The sequence below is a fragment of the Lolium rigidum genome, chromosome 5 (assembly GCF_022539505.1).
Source record: "Lolium rigidum isolate FL_2022 chromosome 5, APGP_CSIRO_Lrig_0.1, whole genome shotgun sequence".
NCBI classification, from domain to species: Eukaryota; Viridiplantae; Streptophyta; class Magnoliopsida; order Poales; family Poaceae; genus Lolium; species Lolium rigidum.
Window position 1 is genome coordinate 138944828 of NC_061512.1, and position 16946 is coordinate 138961773.

A 16946-nucleotide genomic window follows, 5' to 3' on the forward strand; every position below is an offset into this window, starting at 1 on the left:
CTTTGCAATGCACATGTTTTAACCAAGTGTCACAATGGGGTACCTCCATGCCGCCCGTACAAAGGTCTAAGGAGAAAGCTCGCATTTTGGATTTCTCGCTTTTGATTATTCTCAACTTAGACATCCATACCGGGACAACATGGACAACAGATAATGGACTCCTCTTTAATGCATAAGCATGTGGCAACAATTATTATTCTCATATGAGATTGAGGATATATGTCCAAAACTGAAACTTCCACCATGATTCATGGCTTTAGTTAGCGGCCCAATGTTCTTCTCTAACAATATGCATGCTCCAACCATAATGGTGGTAGATCTCTCTTACTTCGTACAAGACGGACATGCATAGCAACTCACATGATATTCAACAAAGAATAGTTGATGGCGTCCCCGTAAGCATGGTTATCGCACAACAAGCAACTTAATAAGAGATAAAGTGCATAAGTACATATTCAATACCACAATAGTTTTTAAGCTATTTGTCCCATGAGCTATATATTGCAAAGGTGAATGATGGAATTTTAAAGGTAGCACTCAAGCAATTTACTTTGGAATGGCGGATAAATACCATGTAGTAGGTAGGTATGGTGGACACAAATGGCATAGTGGTTGGCTCAAGTATTTTGGATGCATGAGAAGTATTCCCTCTCGATACAAGGTTTAGGCTAGCAAGGTTATTTGAAACAAACACAAGGATGAACGGTGTAGAAAAACTCACATAAAAGACATATTGTAAACACGTCTTCCTTGTTGTTCAAAACTCAATACTAGATATTATCTAGACTCTAGAGAAACCAAATATGCAAACTAAATTAGCAAGCTCTAAGTATTTCTTCATTAATGGGTGCAAAGTATATGATGCAAGAGCTTAAACATGAGCACAACAATTGCCAAGTATCAAATTATCCAAGACATTTTAGAGTTACTACATGTAGCATTTTCCAATTCCAACCATATAACAATTTAACGAAGAAGAAACTTCGCCATGAATACTATGAGTAGAGCCTAAGGACATATTTGTCCATATGCTACAGCGGAGCGTGTCTCTCTCCCACAAAGTGAATGCTAGGATCCATTTTATTCAAACAAAACAAAAAACAAAAACAAACCGACGCTCCAAGCAAAGTGCATAAGATGTGACGGAATAAAAATATAGTTTCAGGGGAGGAACCCGATAATGTTGTCGATGAAGAAGGGGATGCCTTGGGCATCCCCAAGCTTAGACGCTTGAGTCTTCTTAGAATATGCAGGGGTGAACCACCGGGGCATCCCCAAGCTTAGAGCTTTCACTCTCCTTGATCATATTGCATCATACTCCTCTCTTGATCCTTGAAAACTTCCTCCACACCAAACTCGAAACAACTCATTAGAGGGTTAGTGCACAATAAAAAATTAACATGTTCAGAGGTGACACAATCATTCTTAACACTTCTGGACATTGCATAAAGCTACTGGACATTAATGGATCAAATAAATTCATCCAACATACCAAAAGAGGCAATGCGAAATAAAAAGGCAGAATCTGTCAAAACAGAACAGTCCGTAAAGATGGATTTTATTAGGCCACCAGACTTGCTCAAATGAAAATGCTCAAATTGAATGAAAGTTGCGTACATATCTGAGGATCATGCACGTAAATTGGCTTAATTTTCTGAGCTACCTACAGAGAGGTAGACCCAGATTCGTGACAGCAAAGAAATCTGGAACTGCGCAGTAATCCAAATCTAGTACTTACTTTTCTATCAAAGACTTTACTTGGCACAACAAAACTTAAAACTAAGATAAGGAGAGGTTGCTACAGTAGTAAATAACTTTCAAGACACAAATATAAAATAAAAATACTGGAGTAAAAACATGGGTTGTCTCCCATAAGCCCTTTTCTTTAACGCCTTTCAGCTAGGCGCAGAAAGTGTAACTCAAGTAACATCGAGAGACGAAGCATCAACATCATAATTTGTTCTAATAATAGAATCATAAGGTAACTTCATTCTCTTTCTAGGGAAGTGTTCCATACCTTTCTTGAGAGGAAATTGATATTTAATATTACCTTCCTTCATATCAATAGTGGCACCAACGGTTCGAAGAAAAGGTCTTCCCAATATAATGGGGCAAGATGCATTGCATTCAATATCCAAGACAACAAAATCAACGGGGACAAGGTTATTGTTAACCATAATATGAACATTATCAACTCTCCCCAAAGGTTTCTTTTTAGCATTATCAGCGAGATTAACATCCAGATAACAATTTTTCAATGGTGGCAAGTCAAGCATATCATAGACTTTCTTAGGCATAACTGAAATACTTGCACCAAGATCACATAAAGCATTACAATCAAAATCTTTGACTCTCATTTTAATGATGGGCTCCCAACCATCCTCTAGCTTTCTAGGAATAGAAGTTTCAAGTTTTAGTTTCTCTTCTCTAGCTTTTATGAGAGCATTTGTAATATGTTTTGTGAAAGCCAAGTTTACAAGCGCTAGCATTGGGACTTTTAGCAAGTTTTTGCAAGAACTTTATAACTTCAGAGATGTGGCAATCATCAAAATCTAAATCATTACAATCTAAAGCAATGGGATTATCATCCCCAAGGTTGGAAAAAATTTCAGCAGTTTTATCACGAGCGGTTTCAAGCAGTTTTAGCGAGCTTCGAGTAATTTTGCGCGCTTTGCACTAGGAGTAGAAGCATTGCCAACACCAATTATTTTACCATTGATAGTAGGAGGTGCAGCAACATGTGAATCATTAGCATTGCTAGTGGTGGTAATAGTCCAAACTTTAGCTACATTTTCCTCTTTAGCTAGTTTTTCATTTTCTTCTCTATCCCACCTAGCACGCAGTTCAGCCATTAATCTTATATTCTCATTAATTCTAACTTGGATGGCATTTGCTGTAGTAACAATTTTATTTTCAATATCCCTATTAGGCATAACTTTCGATTTCAAAAGATCAACATCGGAGGCAAGACTATCAACTCTAGAAACAAGAATATCAATTTTATTGAGCTTTTCCTCAACAGATTTGTTAAAGGCAGTTTGTGTACTAATAAATTCTTTAAGCATAGCTTCAAGTCCAGGGGGTGTATTCCTATTATTGTTGTAATAATTCCCATAAGAATTAGCATAACCGTTACCATTATTATAAGGATATGGCCTATAGTTATTACTAGAAGTGTTCCGATAAGCATTGTTGTTGAAATTATTATTTTTAATGAAGTTTACATCAACATGTTCTTCTTGGGCAACCAATGAAGCTAATGGAACATTATTAGGATCAACATTAGTCCTATCATTCGCAAGCATAGACATAATAGCATCAACCTTATCATTCAAGGAAGAGGATTCTTCAACAGAATTTACCTTCTTACCTCGTGGAGCTCTTTCCGTGTGCCATTCGGAGTAATTAACCATCATATTATCAAGAAGCTTTGTTGCTTCACCAAGAGTGATGGACATAAAGGTACCTCCAACAGCTGAATCCAATAAATTCCGCGAAGAAAAATTTAGTCCTCGCATAGAAGGTTTGGATGATCATCCAAGTAGTCGATCCATGGGTTGGGCAATTTTTAACCGAGAGATTTCATTCTTTCCCAAGCTTGAGCAACATGTTCATTATCCAATTGTTTAAAATTCATTATGCTACTCCTCAAAGATATAATTTTAGCAGGGGATAATATCTACCAATAAAAGCATCCTTGCATTTAGTCCATGAATCAATACTATTCTTAGGCGAGATAGCAACCAATCTTTAGCTCTTCCTCTTAATGAGAAAGGGAACAATTTTAATTTTATAATGTCACCATGTACATCTTTATATTTTTTCATTTCACATAGTTCAACAAAATTATTGAGATGGGCAGCAGCATCATCAGAACTAACACCAGAAAATTGCTCTCTCATAACAAGATTAAGTAAAGCAGGTTTAATTTCAAAGAATTCTGCTGTAGTAGCAGGTGGAGCAATAGGTGTGCATAAGAAATCATTATTATTTGTGCTAGTGAAGTCACACAACTTAGTATTTTCAGGGGTAGCCATTTTAGCAGTAGTAAATAAAGCAATCTAGATAAAGTAAATGCAAGTAAACTAATTTTTTTGTGTTTTTGATATAGAGTGCAAGACAGTAAATAAAGTAAAACTAGCAACTAATTTTTGTGTGTTTTGATATAAGTGCAGCAAACAAAGTAGTAAATAAAATAAAGCAAGACAAAAACAAAGTAAAGAGATTGAGAAGTGGAGACTCCCCTTGCAGTGTGTCTTGATCTCCCCGGCAACGGCGCCAGAAAAAGAGCTTGATGGCGTGTATTTCACACGTTCGTTGGGCAACCCCAAGAGGAAGGTATGATGCGCACAGCAGCAAGTTTTCCCTCAGAAAGAAACCAAGGTTTATCGAACCAGGAGGAGCCAAGAAGCACGTTGAAGGTTGATGGCGGCGGGATGTAGTGCGGCGCAACACCGGAGATTCCGGCGCCAACGTGGAACCCGCACAACACAACCAAAGTACTTTGCCCCAACGAAACAGTGAGGTTGTCAATCTCACCGGCTTGCTGTAACAAAGGATTAACCGAATTGTGTGGAAGATGATTGTTTGCAAGAAAACAGTAAAAACAAGTATTGCAGCAGATTTGTATTACAGTGGCCCTCGCAAATGCGAGGGCATAATTTTTATTGTGAACATGTAGAAAAAGTAAAATACTATTTCATAGATATAAAACTTATGTTATATTATGAATACTATTTTTCAGCAGTCACCCCAGAAGTTATGCTAAGCAGAATACCACCTTCATTCGCGACATCTGTAATATATATATCCTTATTTTTTTGCAAGGCCTTATACCTAGTATTTGTTGTTAATTATGTTTTTCTATTTTCTATATATAAATTTAATAAATTAATGGGTGATCTCTCTTATGTATGTGCATACTAAGAAATAACCGGATCTTAAAAGTATGCTACATATGTATATTTTGCACTTGAAACCTAATTCTATAAATACTTTATTGGATTTTCATTGTATTATTATTGATTTTTAGGTAAGGGTAGTTGAAACAACAAACCTAGAAATTTATGTAATGTACTAATATGACACATACTGTTATATACTAATGGGTGTTGATAGAATTTGTATAATTGTTTCGTGTATGCATAAATATACGTTTTTATTATTTGCTTGGAAAAATAATTTATATTGGTAACATATGAGAATGTTATAATGAAAATACCCCTTGATTTTTCCAAGTTAATTCTAGCCAATGTCGCCTTCTATCTTATTTATACTTTCAACAAAATTGGAGTGTGCAAATATGACCGAGCACCAAAGTAAGGAGACAAACTTAAGGCAATGTATCAGCCTTTTATTATCAAAGTACATTTCCCAAAATCTTTATAACCAAGTACGATTTTTTTTCATATTAGATGTTTGTCACTATAGTTTCTGTTTAGGCTTTTTGATTTCAGTTTCACATTTAACTGTAGAATGTATGTTTTGTACCTATCAACCGTTGTTATCTTTCTACATTTGTATTGCTCAGTATGATTTTTTGTTAATGTTAGGCAACTAAAAGATGTATGTACTTGCTGCGAATTAAAATAAAGAAAAGTATTTTCTCTCACCTTCTTCCCTAATTTACACGTATTCTTCACCGGTGCTTACTGTTTTACTTCTAACCATCTTTTCTTCACCGCTGCAATCCAGATCTGATTGCTGCCATCATCCCAATAGAATATAATTGTTGCCGCTCCTGTTGTTCGCCCTTGCCTACAACTGCATTTTGGGGTGCCGCTGTTGGACGACCACACGCTTCATCCGATATCCGGAGGATCAGGGGCAGAGGGGCACCTTGCAGCCCGGGATGAGCCTGACGTTGGTCTAGCAGCTGCATCCACACCGGTCGCGGACCGAAAGGCAGCTACTTGGTGGAGATTAAGGCGTGTTGCCTGCTGGTGAGGACATGACCATGAATTGGTACCGATTTCTCATAGATTTCTTTTGTCTGTGTGGATATTAAGAAGAATGGTCGCGTGCACATATATACAATTAGGGACTTCAGTTGTCAAAATCAGCAACTTTTAAAGAAATATGATGATCCAATTGCAGTAAGAAGCAGCCACAAGATCAGTTGTAAAGAAACCCTGACCTTGTAGTTAATGGGTCGGCCGACCAGGCATGAAGTGGTACAGATGATGACCAACCACCAACGGCTGCAATCCACCCTGTTGTAGGCTTGCGGCCTCTCCTCTCATGCATGTGTAGGTATGGTGCATGCATTGGCTACATATGAGCATGAGGACACCTCGAGATCTTCTCTAGTGTATCGATCGACTAATCCACATGCATGCCTCGGTCGAATTGTTCTTCTCTGTTGAACCTTTGCAAAAACATCTGCTCGATACCTATTTTTTCTGTTAACCTGTATTTTTTCGGCACGTGACTTTCCCAGGGTGGTGTGTTAGCATATAATATATAGGAATATAGTAGGAGTAAATAGTTAGTCTTCTCTGTTGAACCACGCCAATCTCAGCAAGCTTCGCAATAACATTTTCCGGTTGACGTCTGTTCTTGCGGCGCACGCCATGTCGAGGGTGGAGTTCGCAAGAGTTTACACCAGCCGGTCGCGTTTACTCGATTACAGGGTCTAGCAAGTTTTGAGAGATTGGTTGCCTTGTATATGATCCGCGCGCCAATGGAAGTGTTAGCATATATAGAGCTCTCATGTATAGGAATGATACCTGCAGAGGCTGCATATGAGCGGGAGGGCACCTTCAAACCTACTCTAGCATATGGATCTACCGTTCACATGCATTCATATGTCGAGCTGTTCATCTCTATAGAGCCACACAATGCTTCATATGTTGAGTTGTTTATCTCTATAGAGCCACGCAATGCCCACACGAACCTTCACAAAAACATCAACTCGACACCTATTTTCCTGTTAACCTGTATTTTTTCGGCACGCGGCTTGCCCAGGGTGGTGTGTTAGCATATAATATATAGGAATATAGTATGAGTAAATAGTTAGGAAATTGTTCTTTTCTGTTGAACCACGCCAACCTCAGCACGAAGCTTCGCAATAACATTTTCCGGCTGATGTCTATTCTTGCGGCGCACGCCATGTCGAGGGTGGAGTTCGCAAGAGTTTGCACCAGTCGGTCGCCTTTACTCGATTACAGGGTCTAGCAAGTTTTGCGAGATTGGTTGCCTTGTATATGATCCGCCGATGAAAGTGTCGGCATATATAGAGCTCTCATGTATAGGTATGATACCTGCAGAGGCTGCATATGAGCGGGAGGGCACCTTCAAACCTACTCTAGCATGTGGATCTACCGTTCACATGCATTACTATGTCGAGTTGTTCATCTCTATAGAGCCACACAATGCCCACACGAACCTTCGCAAAAACATTTGCTCGATACCTATTTTCCTGTTAACTTGTATTTTTTCGGCACGCGGCTTGCCCATGGTGGTGTGTTATTGTGTTAGCATATAGTATATAGGAATATAGTAGGAGTAAATAGTTAGGAAAGAAGAGTAATCAGGATTCAAGGCAAGGGCATGTGTTACGTGTTGGACCAAGGGCTGGAATCGTACGTATCATATTTTGATATAAATCTCTCATGGACTCTGGTACGTGTTTAAAAAAATTAAATCCTAACCATTATAATCAATTAGTAGGTAGTGTATTTAACATGGACTCTTTAGCATGGTACGGTACATGGACTCTGGTACGTGTTTTTTTTTAAATTAAATTCTAACCATTATAACCAATTGGTAGGTAGTGTATTTAATATGGACTCTTCTTACGTGGCAAATTTTAGCATGGTGCAATCAGACTATTTATTTATTTATATGTACGTAACTTTTAGATCTTTAAATCTCATCCATTAATTATATATCTAACTGTCTAAATAATTTAGATGATGTGGATTAACGTGGTGGCTCTTTTAAACATCCGCATTTTTCTTTTAGTATATAATAGATGGACCGGGGTCCACAGTTCACTAGAGGTGTCTCTCCCATAAGATAAAAGCATGTTGGCTGAACAAATTACAGTCGGGCAATTGACAAATAGAGAGGGCATAACAATGCACATACATGTCATGATAAGTACAGTGAGATTTAATTGGGCATTACGACAAAGTACATAGACCGCCATCCAACTGCATCTATGCCTAAAAAGTCCACCTTCAGGTTATCGTCCGAACCCCTTCCAAGTATTAAGTTGCAAAGCAACGGACAATTGCATTAAGTATGGTGCGTAATGTAATCAACAACTACATCCTCGGACATAGCGCCAATGTTTTATCCCTAGTGGCAACAGACACAGCACAACCTTAGAACTTTCTCGTCACTCGTCCCGGGTGTCAATGCGGCATGAACCCACTATCGAGCATAAATACTCCCTCTTGGAGTTAAGAGCAAAAACTTGGCCAGAGCCTCTACTAGTAACGGAGAGCATGCAAGATCATAAACAACACATATGTAATAACTTGATAATTAACATAACATGGTATTCTTTATCCATCGGATCCCGACAAACACAACATAGAGTATTACAGATAGATGATCTTGATCATGTTAGGCAGCTCACAAGATCCAACAATGAAGCACAATGAGGAGAAGACAACCATCTAGCTACTGCTATGGACCCATAATCCAGGGGTGAACTACTCACTCATCACTCCGGAGGCGACCATGGCAGTGTAGAGTCCTCCGGGAGATGAATCCCCTCTCCGGCAGGGTGCCGGAGGAGATCTCCAGAATCCCCCGAGATGGGATTGGCGGCGGCGGCGTCTCGCAAGGTTTTCCGTATCGTGGTTTTTCGCATCGGGGGTTTCGCGACGGAGGCTTTAAGTAGGCGGAAGGGCGAGTCGGGGGCCGACGAGGGGCCCACACCACGGGCGGCGCGGCCCCCCTTGGCCGCGCCGCCTTGTGGTTTGGCCACCTCGTGGCCCCACTTCGTATGCTCTTCGGTCTTCTGGAAGGTTCGTGGCGAAATAGGCCCCGGGTCTTCGTTTCGTCCAATTCCGAGAATATTTCGTTACTAGGATTTCTGAAACCAAAAACAGCAGAAAACGAGCAATCGGCACTTCGGCATCTTGTTAATAGGTTAGTTCCAGAAAATGCACGAATATGACATAAAGTGTGCATAAAACATGTAGGTATCATCAATAATATGGCATAGAACATAAGAAATTATCGATACGTCGGAGACGTATCACGGTGGTCGGAGACGAGCACGGCGTCGCGGATTCCTACGAACTTCCGTGGAAGGGAATACCGAAATTGGCTCGATTGGTGAAGCTCCTTCCCGATTCCTTCTACCAGAATGATCAGCGAACTCGTGCGCTTCTAGCCGTCCACATCATAGACGCCGGGGTGGCCTCCATCGACGGCAACGTGAGGAACTCCGACGAGGTGCTGCGGATGATTACGGGAGATTGAGAGGGTTAGAGAGGGAATGGAAGGGCGGCGAGGTTCTAGGGTTTCTTGGAGAAGCTCGTGGTGCTTTTATAGCTCCAGAGGAGGGCGGAATGGTCATCTCGTCGTCGGTGACGGCCGAGATGGGACGGCGAGGTTCCACAACATCAGGGCACGAATCGGGACGCAAGTGGATAGGACGGACGCGGCGAAGCTTGGAGGTGCCTCTGAGATGGTCTCTGGCGTCCGGGATCGTCCTTATCGCCGTCGTGATCGTGGCCTACTGGCGCAGGCGCGCTGTCGACGCCGGGGAAGAAGAAGGACGAGCTTTTCTCCTCGCACGAATTTTAAAGCGACCAAAACGGTAAGTGGCTTTGGGCTGGGCCGCGTCTGGGCTGCGTTGGCCTGCTTCGGCTGGTGCGGATCTGGGCTGCGACGTGGTGGTAACGGGCTGCCACCAGGGTAAGTTTCCCTCCACTTTTTATTTCAAATTTTCATTTCCTGTTTTTATTTACTGATTTAAATTTGCTATATGCTTTCAAATTTGGAATTCTGTCTTATTTTGCAGGTCCTAAATTATTTGAATATCAAAACTATTTGATAGTTATGCTTACTGTATAATGTTGTTGTTTAAACAAACATTTAGTATTTGATTAAATTTGTGTTGTTTGGAGGCACAATTTAAACATGCAAATAGATATGAATTTAGGGTTCAACTCAATTACCTTTTAAATTTAGGAATCAATTTTGTTTTAAAAGATCTGAAATTGAGAACATGTGAATGGTGAACATATTCTATTTTGCAAGTGCTTAGCCTATTGATTATTCATATATAATTTAGGTATGACTAGGGTTTAACAAATGGGAAGGAAAATGGAATTGCTTTATGATTTCATGTGGAAAATTACTTCGAAGGGTTTAAGAAGATGGTTTGATGAACTCTATCTTTAATAATCTTGCTTAGCAATTCTGGCTTGGCTTACTTGAAATAGATCCTAAGCTCATCATGGTTAATTTAACTACTTATATGAATACTATTTTATTTGGTTCACTAAACAAGGTATTTGGATAGCAAAGTAAAATGGAATATTGATTTTATTCTACTCCCAAATGGCATTGGTCTTTAAGTATATATGGCTTGGGTTATTACTTGTGATCCATGATACACAAGTTAGGGCTTAATATTTTATGTGGGGTGGATCCTATATGAAAGGATTAGAGTTTTGGGAATACTTCACTAATTGAAGTATCAAATAGGCATGAGGCATGGCAGGGTTTTACTTAGGATCTAAAGTGATGCTTGGATTGAAACTCAAATTGGGTTTAGGGTTTTAGTAGTGATCACCCAAGTTATACACAACTAGGATTAGGTATGAACATAAGCTTGGTTATGTTTAATTGGCTAGGGTTATCCTCCTCACTTAGGTAGAACTAGCAAAAGTGCCCATGCGTTGCACTGGGATGAACAAATGTTCTAACGGTCCATCAAACCATCTATGTTGATATTTCTTCTCTTTGTCTCCATCGTCGATGGTGGTCATGTTTTTTCTATTCATGGCAAATATAATTATATCTAATACAAACAATTAACAAATTATGTTGGATCACTCCAGGTTTTATTAATTTAAAGTCGGGCATTCATATGCATTTTATCTAAAAAAAACTTACTCCAAAGCTTATGATCAGAATGACACTTTTTATAAAAAATATTAAACATTGCAGACTCAGATTTTCAAATAATTAAACTTTTTAAATTTCTAATTAAATAATTCGTAATTATTTAATGTACTATTTTTTCTCTGGTTTTAATTTCAATATAATTTCATTTAAGTATAATAATCTATATATTTTGTGCTACACTGCACATGTTTTCGGCAGCAGGACATCTTACACAAGCTAGTGCAAGGAAAAAAAAAGCTTATGCAAGAAAGTCTAGCACGTACCACAAGAATGATCATGAGATGTCTCACATGTTTTGAGCGTCGATAAAACTGTTTGTAGTTGTTGTTCTTTCACAGAATGTATGCCTTAAAAGCTCAAAAACACTCGCACGCTCGGCTGGAAGGCCCGGCGGCTGCTCTCTCGGCGTCGGTGTGAACGCTGCATCGGGCAATGTTGTCGGTGCCGTCGTCGCCAGCGGAACGGGCGTTCTAGGCTATGGGGTTGGCGCGACCAGTGGCGGCTTTAGTCGACGGTGCTATCCTCGCGGTGGAAGGTGGGTTTCAGGCCATGTGCTAGCATTGGCCAACAGCGGCTAGTAGGACGGAGTAGGAATACTACTTCACGTATGGGTGGACAACGTGTCGAGGAGTGGAACAACCAACGCGCCACAGCCATCAAGAAAGCTTGGAAGAAGATGGTGCGGCTCCGGGTGAGGGACACGGTCAGCAACTTGGTGGCAGGGGTCGGCGATTAGCCAGGAGATCCTCTGCAAAACCAGTAGTACCAGCAGTGGTTCACCAAGCAGTTCACGTTCATCACCTTCAAGAACGCGATGAACTGGTACATCACAGAGGTCGTGCCGGGCTGGGAGGACTACTACGTCCTGACGACATGCTCCAGTTCGCGCAGAGGCACTTCGTCTGCCGTTCACGGGCACAACATCTTCTGGGATGACCACATAGATGGGATGGGTGAAGGCAGTAAGACACTCAACTGCGACCAGCTCCCTCGCTGGCTGTTCCTGCTCCGGCGCTCAGTACTCGGCGTCGTTCTCTATTGCTGATATATATGGGGGCAGCTGCGGTCTGCATCCGGCAGCCCGGCAGAGGCACCAACGCCCTCTTATCAAGATCGATGGATTCCTGGCGCCCTCGGCCCTCGGCCCTCCTCCCTGTTCATGCGAGCCGCGCCGCCGCCCCGTGGCAATATCGATTCCTGGCGCCTTCCTCTTGTTCATGCGATCTGCGCCGCCGCTCCGTTGTTAAGATCGATCGATTTGTGGAGGGCTGGAGGCTAGGTCGACCGATCTAGTTCTATATAAATGAGTGTTTACATAAGGTAAGTTACCTAGACTTGGACTCTTTTCTGGAACGAGGCAGGAGACCGTACCTGATACGTGTGGGTGACGATTACGTATAGATTTGTATTGGTCGGTTTCCTTGCGAGCACGAACAAATCGCTAGCTAACGCGACAGGGAAGCTTAGGAAGACGTACAGGCAGTCGGACGAAAGCGCATTGCGGCGGACCAAACCACGAAAACGTTAGCTCCTTTATTATTAGGTATAGATTATTGTATCAAAGCAATGCTAGGTTTGTCTCAAATGTTTGGATAGGCAGGGTTTAAAACTAATATCCTAACTACTCTATACAAGGCATGAGTATTGGTTTGGTTAACTACTAATGAGTTACTTATTATTTCATGAGAAGAATGAGATCTATACCTCACATATATAGGTTTAACTTATCATCTCAATTTATAAAGTAAGATCATGCATTAGACTTGATCCACTTATTCCTCACTAATCTCTCTTTATTATTCCTCCCATCACACTCACTTAGGTTCTTAGGGTTTATGATCATCACCCAATTTGTAATGATCAAAGTTTTGGTCTCATAACAATTCATTAGTGAATTATGGTTCTCTCTCCAAGATCAAGTATAAGTCCATATACTTGAGTATACCTCTTTAGGTTGAGCTCTTATGAATAGGTAGGGTTCTCTAGAGTTTATGATCATTACCAAGTTGTAATGATCACAACACTTGCCTCTCTATAATTACTAGAAGAATAGGTTCTTGCTTACCATCAAGTATTAGCTAGGTCAAGTAGGGTTTGATACTTGACTTATATTTCTTGTATCATTGGTTAGTATCACAAGTACCTCAATTGGATAAGGTTGAAATAGTAATCTAGGTTCTATTCAATGTATAGAATAAGCATATGAATGATTCTCTCCTTTCTCTAGATTTAATGGTATGAGTTGGGAAACAATGTTTGAATGGTCAAGGTTTAATGAAGAATGAATATGAGTGTTCTTGATTTGGTTCAAGTATTGTAGTTGAAAAGATATACCATGTGACTCATGGTAGGAACATTTATTTAGTAGAAGTCATGGATAAGATAAGTATAGAATGGTGTTTTAATTAATTGTGTTCTTTGATTTAGGATTGAATAATTATTCATGTGTTGTTGTAAGGAATGACATGTTGAGATCCTTTATAAGATTTTGTAGTTGATCCTTACTTAAGGTGTTTGTTTGTTATAAATCTACTTCTATTTGATCTAGCCCACAGATCAAATCATCTCTACCCAAAACAAGGTTTTAGCAAAGATCACAGTGAAGTTTATAGCACTTGACTTGATGATCTACTTCAATTCCAGCAAGTCAAGTGAAATTTTAGTTATTGTGGTAAGTTTTATTTGAAGCGCGAAAATTCCCCGGATTTTCTATGCATGAATGCAATGCACACTTTGGTGTTCTCTCATTTTGTTGCCTCTAAACCTGGGATATTACAGGCTACCAGTGTCTGGGAAATTTGACACCATTCTTGTGGTCGTCGATAAATTAACCAAGTTTGGACACTTCATTCCATTGCGGCACCCATTCAATGCAGCCACTGTTGCACAACTTTTTATTGACAATGTGTACTGTCATCACAACATGCCCCAGGTGATCATTTCAGACAGGGACAAGATTTTTATTAGCAGCTTCTGGCAGAATCTCTTTCGATTGGCTGAGACCAACAATGAACATGAGTTCGTCATACCATCCTCAAACCGATGGGCAGACAGAAAGATTGAATCAATGCCTGGAAACATATCTCAGATGCTTGGTTCATGCAAATCCAAAACAGTGGGCACGATGGCTTCCTTTAGCAGCTTATTGGTACAACACATCATATCATTCAGCGTTGGGCAGGTCTCCATTCGAGGTGTTGTATGGCCGCAAGCCACGACACTTTGGCTTCCTGAACACTGAGCCAACGGGCAACGCGGATCTGGATAGTTGGCTAAAGGAATGGTCAGAGATGATGCCCCTTATTAGGAAGCACCTGGAGCATGCACAAAAGCGCATGAAGGCGCAGGCAGACAAAAACAGAATGGAAAGATCCTTCCAAGTGGGAGACTGGGTGTACTTGAGGTTACAGCCCTATGTACAGGTGTCTGTAGCAAATCGAACATCTCAGAATTGGGATTCAAATTCTTTGGACCGTATCAGGTGCTGAGTAAAGTGGGGAATGTATCATATAAACTACAGCTACCAGAGTCGGCGCGCATTCACCCGGTGGTACATGTTTCTCAATTGAAGAAAGCACTGAAGCCGGATGAAAAAGTAAGTTCTGATCTTCCTATAGCTCTCATGGATATTTCTTTAGTGGTGCAGCCATTGCGCATCTGCGACGAAAGGCTGGTTCGCAAAGGCCACACGCAAGTGCCACAGGTCCAGGTGCAGTGGTCACATATGCCAGCAACATGTCGAACCTGGGAGCCATTGTACGCCATCGTCAATGCCTATCCGCAGGCACCAGCTTGGGATCAAGCCGGTACTCCAGGAGGGGGTATTGACACGCTCCGCTACCTACCTGAAGCTGTCAAGAACAAGAGACGGACAGACGAGCGGGAAAGGATAAGAAAGGCCCATGAGTTAATCAGGAAGGAGGCCCATGCGCAGCCCGGCTGAGCATCGACGTCGGGTGTGTTATGAGGACATGCTTTCGACCTGTGAGAGGGGACAATTGTAATCAGACATTAGATCCCTGTGGGACATCTCTCTGCTTCCTCCTCGCGACCTAGTCGCTGATTCCCCTCTCCCAGCGTGACGCTGTGGAAATTGTACCAAATTATCCTGTTGAGCGTATGAATTGAGCGAGTAACCTCACATCGTCATCGACCCGCCTGCTCCGCCCGCACAACCCAAGAAGTACTGAGGCGTTCTGCTCTCGGCTGTCGCCGGCCCCGGCCGGTGGCAGTGTCTTGGTTGCGGGCGCACTGCATGTGTGCGGCGGCAGGAATAAATCCGCCTGTGTTTTTCCTTGATCACTACAGGAATCGGCGCGTACGCCGACGGCCGGCTGCCCTCGGCGTACGTCGTCGGCGTACAGGTCCCTCGGCACAGCCGTGCCCACCGTCGGCGTAGGCCTGGCCGTCGGCGTACGCCACCTACGCCGAGGACCTTGTTCGCCGTCGGCGTACTCGCTGTCGGCGTACGCTCGCCGGCGTGCCGTCGCCGTTAACGGCGCCTCTCATACGCCGACGGCATCCCCCTCGGCATAGGTTGGGGCGACGACCACGTGGCGGCCCGTGGTGCGCCGTAGCATGCAGCTACGCCGAGGGCAACCCCTCGGCATAGAGGCGACGCGTGGCAGCCCGTGGTGCACCGTAGCACACGGCTACGCCGAGGGTCGCCACGCAGACGCCGACGGCCACCTGCGCCACGTGGCAGCCTCTCCATGCCCATCCTACACCGCACGTCAGGGTCTATGCCGAGGGCAATGCCGTCGGCATAGACCTGACCATATGGTCGCAGCAGGGGTCTATGCCGACGGCATTACCCTCGGCGTAGACCTGCACCATTTTTTTTATTTCCAGCAGTTCACTTTCAACCGTTCCAGCAGTTCACTTTGCACAGTACATCAGTTCATACATCCAAATTCATCCAAATTCATCAAAATTCATCCAAATTCACCATAATTCACATAAATAGCATAAAATCCACATAGTAGCATACATGGTGCACATAATAGCATACATGGTGCACATACAAGAGGAGAGTGCCATGTCATCCAAATATAGAACTAGCGAAGGAAGGACCCGGGCGGGGTGTGTCCGCCCAGATCGTTGGCGAAACGAGCAGCCCGGGGTTGCGCTCCAGTAGAAGCTGCAGAAGAAACACCTGGAGAAGGACCGGAAGTACGCCCAGGAGAAGTCGACGGAGAGGCACCGGGAGTAGTCCCAGGAGTAGTCGACGGAGAGGCACCAGCAGAACGCCCAGGAGACCGACCACCTTCATGAACCGGTGTGACCTCGCGCCCACCCTGCGAGGCCTGGTTCCCGGAGCATCCCGTTCCCTACATGTTCCCTACATGTTAGCAACTTGCGATGCAAAGGGAAGTGGTAACTACGGGTTTGGCAAACAACTTACCTCCGGTGTGGATCCGTAGTAAGTCGCAGCGAAAGCTGCCCTCGATGGCATGATAGGCATGTCCCCCGCCATGGTAACTCGAGCCGGTGGCGGTGTACCAGTAGACATAGAAATCATCATTTCCTGCAAGATAGGTTACAAGTTAGGCTTTGCAGAAATAAAGCATCAAACCGAGACTTGTCATCTACTTGCGAGAAGAAAGATTCAGACTTACTCCTATATACGCCATGTAGGTTGTATTCTGCCTATTCCACTGTGCAGCGGCCTGCTGATACGCTTCATTAGAGGCTTCGAAGGCCGCCTCGAACTCAGACTACAATTTCAGAAACAATGAATCTCGTCAACACTTAGCCATGTAGGAAGGAAAACCGGAAAGAGGATGAAAATGAGGAAAACTTACATCGTAGGCGGGTGGACGAGTAGGCTGTGGACGAGGCTGGGGGCT